This window comes from Parasteatoda tepidariorum, chromosome 6 (genome assembly GCF_982258835.1).
Source record: "Parasteatoda tepidariorum strain Cologne lab strain chromosome 6, Ptep-v5.0, whole genome shotgun sequence".
NCBI classification, from domain to species: domain Eukaryota; kingdom Metazoa; phylum Arthropoda; class Arachnida; order Araneae; family Theridiidae; genus Parasteatoda; species Parasteatoda tepidariorum.
Window position 1 is genome coordinate 54,891,164 of NC_141760.1, and position 6,925 is coordinate 54,898,088.

General features: G+C 28.9%; 1 long non-coding RNA gene across 1 annotated transcript; it reads right to left on the reverse strand.

Moving 5' to 3' along the window:
* Positions 1 to 1,380: 1,380 nt before the first annotated feature.
* On the reverse strand, positions 1,381 to 5,418 carry LOC147808045 (uncharacterized). Its single transcript, XR_015434683.1, has 3 exons — positions 5,293 to 5,418; positions 4,690 to 4,731; positions 1,381 to 3,211 (listed from the first exon to the last, which is right to left on the reverse strand). It is a non-coding gene; the product is annotated as an uncharacterized LOC147808045 (long non-coding RNA).
* Positions 5,419 to 6,925: the final 1,507 nt, after the last annotated feature.

Consider the following 6,925-nt stretch of genomic DNA (forward strand, 5'->3'; position numbering starts at 1 on the left):
ACTTTTTTGACCACTGGTTTAACTATTGAGGTATTAATTATTTGTAGGATATTGTCTGGATTCTTATCCTCGTCTGTTCTGATGATTATTGGAGCAGATGGACGAGGGTTACTGACTACTTCGCTGTACGATGGTCGTTTATCGGTGTTTTTCAGATCCTTAATCTGTATTGTGAGATCTTTAATCTGGTCTTCAATTAATTTTAGTTGGTTGGATTGTTGAGTTTCAAGTCGGTCTGATTGATTGGAGAGTCTTTTAATTTCTGCAATAGCCTCTTTGCATTTCGTTAAATTCTTTTGTAATGCGTTGACCCCGACCGTTCAGATATCTATCAAGATGTTTCACTAGTATCAGTAAATACAACCTGCCAATTTCAAAAGAGGAATCAAGTACAGGACAATCGGGGAAGGCGTTGATTTCCGCTTGGACATCTGATGATGAAGCAGGAGGGTTGTGTTCAACTGAGCTATTTTTAATGCTGTTTTTACCATAAAAGGAAGTTGAGAAGATAGAATCAGTGTTTGATAGGGAACTACGACTATGCGATATGTTCGATAAATTATGCGGTGATGTTTGTGGAGGCTCCCCTATTGGAAAAAATTCCCAGTATAAAAATTTTTATACCGGCTTATGAAACACCGGTTCCGGTATGATACTGGATCCAGTATTATACCGGACCCAGTATCATACCGGAACCGGTGTTTCATAAGCCGGTATCAAATTGATCCCAGTATGATACCGGAACCAGTATCATACCGGAATGGGTGTTTCATAAACCGGTATCAAATTGATCCCAGTATGATACTGGAACCAGTATCATACCGGAACCGGTGTTTCATAAGCCGGTATCAAATTGATCCCAGTATGATACCGGAACCAGTATCATACCGGAACCGGTGTTTCATAAGCTGGTATAAAATTTATTCCAGTATGATATCGAACCCAGTATCACTAGTGTACTACACCCAGTAAACTGGGATGGTGTAACAATTTATTTTTAACACAAGTATAGTGAGGTACTACAGTTTAATACAGGAAGGTTTGTGAACTGCTCTGAATGGGAAAATAAAACATTGATACGAGTAAATAAATAAAGTCACCTGGTTTATACAGGGAACTAAAACACTTTGTCAAAAGCTATAGTTTGCATTATGTTTATAAAAATCAAATAAACTGTTTTTTTTTTTAAACTTCTTCACAGTTAATGTAATTTTTTTAATAATTAATATATTAGAAATAATTGTCAATAAGATTTGAATCTAAAATACTACACAAAAAATGTTTTGCAGCAACATAAGAAAAGTGTAAATGTATTCTTCAGATTTTATGAAAATTGATTGGGGATTAGAAAAATTATGTAATGAATAGCCAAAAACTGACTAAAGTCAAAATCTTAATTTTTATATCCTTTGTAATTACAAATTTGAATGATAAATTTTGTTAAATAAGCCTCGGAAATATTTGACAAATGCAAATTCATATGCACAATAAGGAGACCGTGTGAAGTGTATATATCTATAAATATAAATTTAAACAATCTAATTATAAAATTATGATTTCATATAAATCAATTATCTTTGGTTTACATTTGTAATTGATAAATAAAATTGAATGCAAATAACGCATATAATATATAATGTTCGAAATGCCGCAAAAAATATTTGAAATGAATCTAATTTGACACTGTTCATTTACTCTGAAATCAGGCATTGTAAAATATAATTATATAGTTATGTTACATTTTGATCAATGTACTTGCTTGCTACTATAGATTTAAATACAAACCATTTTAATTTTAGATATATTTGATATTTAAATTATAGTCAACTTTATCATTCAAACATAATAGTGGTTAGAGTAGTAATTATAGCTACAAATAAAATCTTAAATGACACAAGTTATTAACTAATATAAATAAAAATTTTGAATTCTTTTACTCTGTCATTCTATTGACATTTTTCTTAAGATCCCTTGACTTAAAGCACAATTTGATATAGTCATTTTCTATTTGAAGTATTTAATTTTTATAATTTACTTATCACATAATATCTGAAAATTAAATTAGGAAGGAAAGTTATCGCCTACAAAAGTTAAATCTCAAGAGCGAATTATTTATATAACGACACATGTTCATAAATAATAAAATAAGCCTTAATTTTAGAAGGATTTTCTTATCTCACAATTGTTTTGAACTCAACAAGATATAATTAATATAATAATTAATATACATACTGAATAAAAACACACGACACAAAATTAAAACTTTTAAACATTGAATATGACATAATTTAAACTCTGCCTTCAATAAGATATAAGAATTACACAATTACTAAATGATATAAACATTACCATAACAGCCTAAAAAATATTAATCTTTTTATAATCAAACGAAATCAGTATAGTCATATTTTAGTAGCGAAATAAAAAATATAGCATTCAAATAGTTGATTGATTCGCATAGTTAAAATATTATATCTTCCTTGTTGTGGTTCATTTTTACTTTTTACAAATGCAACCGTCGTTTGCAGGCCTTATCTGCGTCAACCATGTATGATTGAGCGCACGCGAGCATGAAATGGACGGACGTGTGAAGGTCTAGCGTCATACAATCGTTCCAAGCTTAATGGAAAGACATCTTGCTTTAGAGGATGAGATTTGTAGGACTTCACACCATTTTTCTCACACCATTCCACAATTTTATTCACAGTCAACTGCAGTTGACGTTCAATGACGCGCACGTCAAATCCTGTACATTACACGTTCGGATCGTCAATATATCGTGAAACAAATACGGAAGGTGGCAGCACGTTCAAGATTTGTGATACATGAATAATGAAGAGTATGACACTTAAAACACTGCCTTGAGGGACACCTTCAGCCTGACTGAAGAGATCATAAAATGTAGTTCCCAACTTTACTCGAAAATACCGCTTCGACAGAAAGTTCTTGAGAAAGATGGGTAGATTTCCACGAAGTCCCATGTCGTAGAGTGTCTTCAAAATTCCGTACCGCCATGTCCGATCGTAAGCCTTCTCAATATCAAAGAAGATAGAGACGAAAATGCACTTTCCAACAGTCACTTTTCCAGTCTAGTTGGAGGTTGTCTGGTTGTGCAGGATCCCTCACTTTTCTTTAATGTCGACCTCTTAGTAAAATTATCTATCTCACTTCACCAAAAAAGAGCCAGCAACAATATCTCCATTTAGAGCTCCTAATATAAACAAAATTTCAATTAACATTAATTGTAAACTAAACAATTTCAAAAAATCTCATTTTTGACATTGCATGCCTTATCTTTTAATATTATGCTTTATCTGTTTATGCTAAATTTTAGATTACAATGTTGATTAAGTTAATATTTCAGATTGCAGTGCTAATTCCATTAGACATTTTTAACATTAAGTAATATTGAAATACACAGACTGCAAATAAATAAAAGATTAAAATAAATTATTTTAAATTAAGAATAAACAGTTTATACAGTAAATTAACTAATTTATACATTTAGGGATACATTAGGGCTTAACTAATTTATACAGTAAAAACAATTTTTCAGAATAACTATTAAGTATGAAAAATACAATTGCAAATGCTACATATTTTTCAACTACTATACCAATCAATTATAAATATACTCAATATTTCAACTGGCTAATTGAAACTTAGATCAGCGCGACAATAGTAAGAAAAAATAATGGTCCACCAAAATTTTATTATTTTTGTAATTTGAAAGAGATTTCTAATAAAGGGAAGTTAATGTCTAACATAGGTATCTCTCATACTACCCACTTCTAGTTGACAACACAAAAGAATTCACAAACGCCCACATCATGAAAGCACATTACCAACCTACTTTTAGAGTGACTCCATGCAAAAATTTAAGTATGAATGATCTGAAGTAACTTTTGACCATTTTAGTTTCAGTACAGTTAGTTCAGTTCAGTTTTTAAACAGTTCAGCTCATAACTTTGTCTAAAGGTTAACATTTAAATACATTATCATGGCAAAGCATATTAAAGGTTTTAAACATAAAATTAAAATTTGAACTTTTCAGAGGCAGAACTTAGAAGTAAAAATATTGAAACATTTAAATCTGCATATACTTTTTACATTCATTAAAATCAATGAAGCATTCAGTTCCATTTTATAATTAATTTGTAACTATAATATGAAAACTTGCAAAAAGGCTTCACTAATTCAATTTATCAACAAACTGAATATCTTTATGTACACTGTATCACTTCTATGTACAAAGAAATATAATGAATTCAGGACTGCCAACTGCTATGTTTTTAGCAAAATGTTTTATTGATATTGTTAACTAAAACTTTCAGAATTCTGGGAATTTCGCAAACATCTTAAAAGCATCAATAAGGAGAAATTAAAACAAGAAAAAAAAACCTCCAGGCGAAATTAAAACAAAAACATTAAAGAACAGGACCAATTTAAAGAGTATAACTCGCAGCCATCCCAGCCAAATCTCTACTAGTCTTTCTTTTTTAAATAATAAATAAAATTTGTAAGCTTAAAATCTTTTAGGCATCTTGACAGTTGTAGCTGGTGTAATGGATCTTGACTCTGAAACATCCCTAAATGTAGATTTATAAGGGATAAAATAACTATCGAAATTTTAAAAAAAATTCTATAATAGTTTGCATGTTGAATATGTCAAGAACAAGAAAAACATACCTCTATTGAAATAAAAATAATAGGCTGTTTTCCAAATCATTTCTGAAAAAAAAAATTGATTTAGAAATTATACAATTACAAAATATATGTACACTATTAACTAGGCAGTAATATCAAACTTTTAAGTATCAACTACTTTGTTTTTAAAATGTTATTTTAGTTTAACTGAAACTTCATGGTACCAACAGTTAATAAAATATAATTATAATTAAATGCTTTAAAATAAAATTAAACATTAAAAATAACAAAAGAATTTGAGATTAACACTTAATTATATAACGCGAAGTTTCCAAATATTATATAAAACTAAACAAATAATTAATTTGTCAATAACGGTGATATTAATGAGAATTTATGTAAAAAGAGAATTATTTCAATTAAAGTTTCATTAAGAAACCCAGGAAAAAACATTAAAAATACTTTCTTCTCATGCAATGGAGTCTCAATGCAATGAACCCCATATCAAATGCACATGCAGTAATAATTCAAGAATAATATATATGTCTTGATTACTTTAAATATTACTGAAGCATACGTTTTAAGATTATTGTAACTAACAAAGATGCAAATAAAAGCAAGAAATAAAGATAAAAATACACTTACTAAAATATAACGCCATTCTTCCCACGATGCTTCCATGATGTAAACAAGATTAGTTGGCTGTGAAGTTCAGACAGAGAAACGGAAAGAACTAGAAAAACTGAGCTGTATAGATCAGCTAGCGTGATATAGATTTAACGAACGAATTCATCGCTTCACGCTAGCTCGATGGATTTAACGAACGACTAAAAGTCGATTCTCGTCTTTTCGTGATTATTCGTTTCTGAATTAATCGCTCTTTTTCTCTTTTATAGATTCAATTGAATTAACTATATAGTAACAAAACAAATTTATTTATTTCATTCGAAAAAAGTTTAGTTTGTTTTATGATTTAAATTTATTAATCACAAATTTCAAAAACGGACTGAAATTTATAAATTAATGAAGGAGAGTTTTATGTTTGAAAATAAAAAGTTGAGATTTTATATCAATTTTTAATTTATGTAAACATATTTCCTTTGCTACGAAGTTGTTTTTGTTTGAAACCTGAACTAATTAATTTATTTCTCGAATTGATAAATTAGTTTCGGTTGGGAATAACATTGTTCTAGAATAAATTCAAATATAATAAATAAATAAATAAAAACATTTTGTAATAAAATTTAACAATTAATAATATTCTTTTATCATGATGACTTTGATTAAAATAAATTTTGTTAATCAAAAAATAAATGAGTAAATAAATAATAAACGAATAAAAACACAATCTATTATTAAATTACTTTTCTTGGAAAATTACTAACATTTAAATGACTTTAAGCAGATTTTAAAGTAATTAAAATGTGTAAAAATCTTACTCAAAAACTTCCTTTTTCTTCAAAATTATAAAATGATTTTAATATTTTTAAATATGTATTTTTTTCAATTAATGTATATAGTAAATATATGCTTTCACCGCCCTTGATATCGTATATGTAAAGAATTCTAATAAAAATCTAAGAAATTAAGTATTTGAAATAAGTATATAATAAAATAAAATAAAAAAACGAAGTTTGATAATGTCAAAACTGTTAGATTTCCAGAAAAATATGTACTTACTAAGAATGAAGCTATATTTTAAAACTACTTTAAAACTCCCAGTATGTTTGAAAACTGGTATAAAAATTTCCAGTACGATTTTATATCTCGTGTCGAAATTTCCAATATGATCCATACTGGTTTTAAATTTCTGATATAGTGCCATACTGGTTTTACACTTTCCAGTATGGAACTATATTGGTTTTAAAATTTCCCGTATGGTGTTATACTGGTTTTAAAATTTCCCGTATGGTGTTATACTGGTTTTAAAATTTCCCGTATGGTGTTATACTGGTTTTAAAATTTCCAGTATGGTGCTATACTGGTTTTAAAATTTCCAGTATGGTGCCATACTGGTTTCAAAATTTCCAGTATGGTTATACTGGTTCTGGTATCATTTTTACTGGTTTTTGATACTGGTTTTAAGATTTTTTTCCAATAGGGTCTCTAGAGACTGGAGGATTTATCCGGGCAGAGCGTCTAATAGGTGAATCAGTGGTTCTTTTAGATGATGAAAAGGGAAAAATTTCCTTCGGATTGTGACGACTACGGGAACATGGATGGTTACATGGGAACATGGAGGAGTTTGCGACTCGACAGATTTAACGTGCATCAGTCC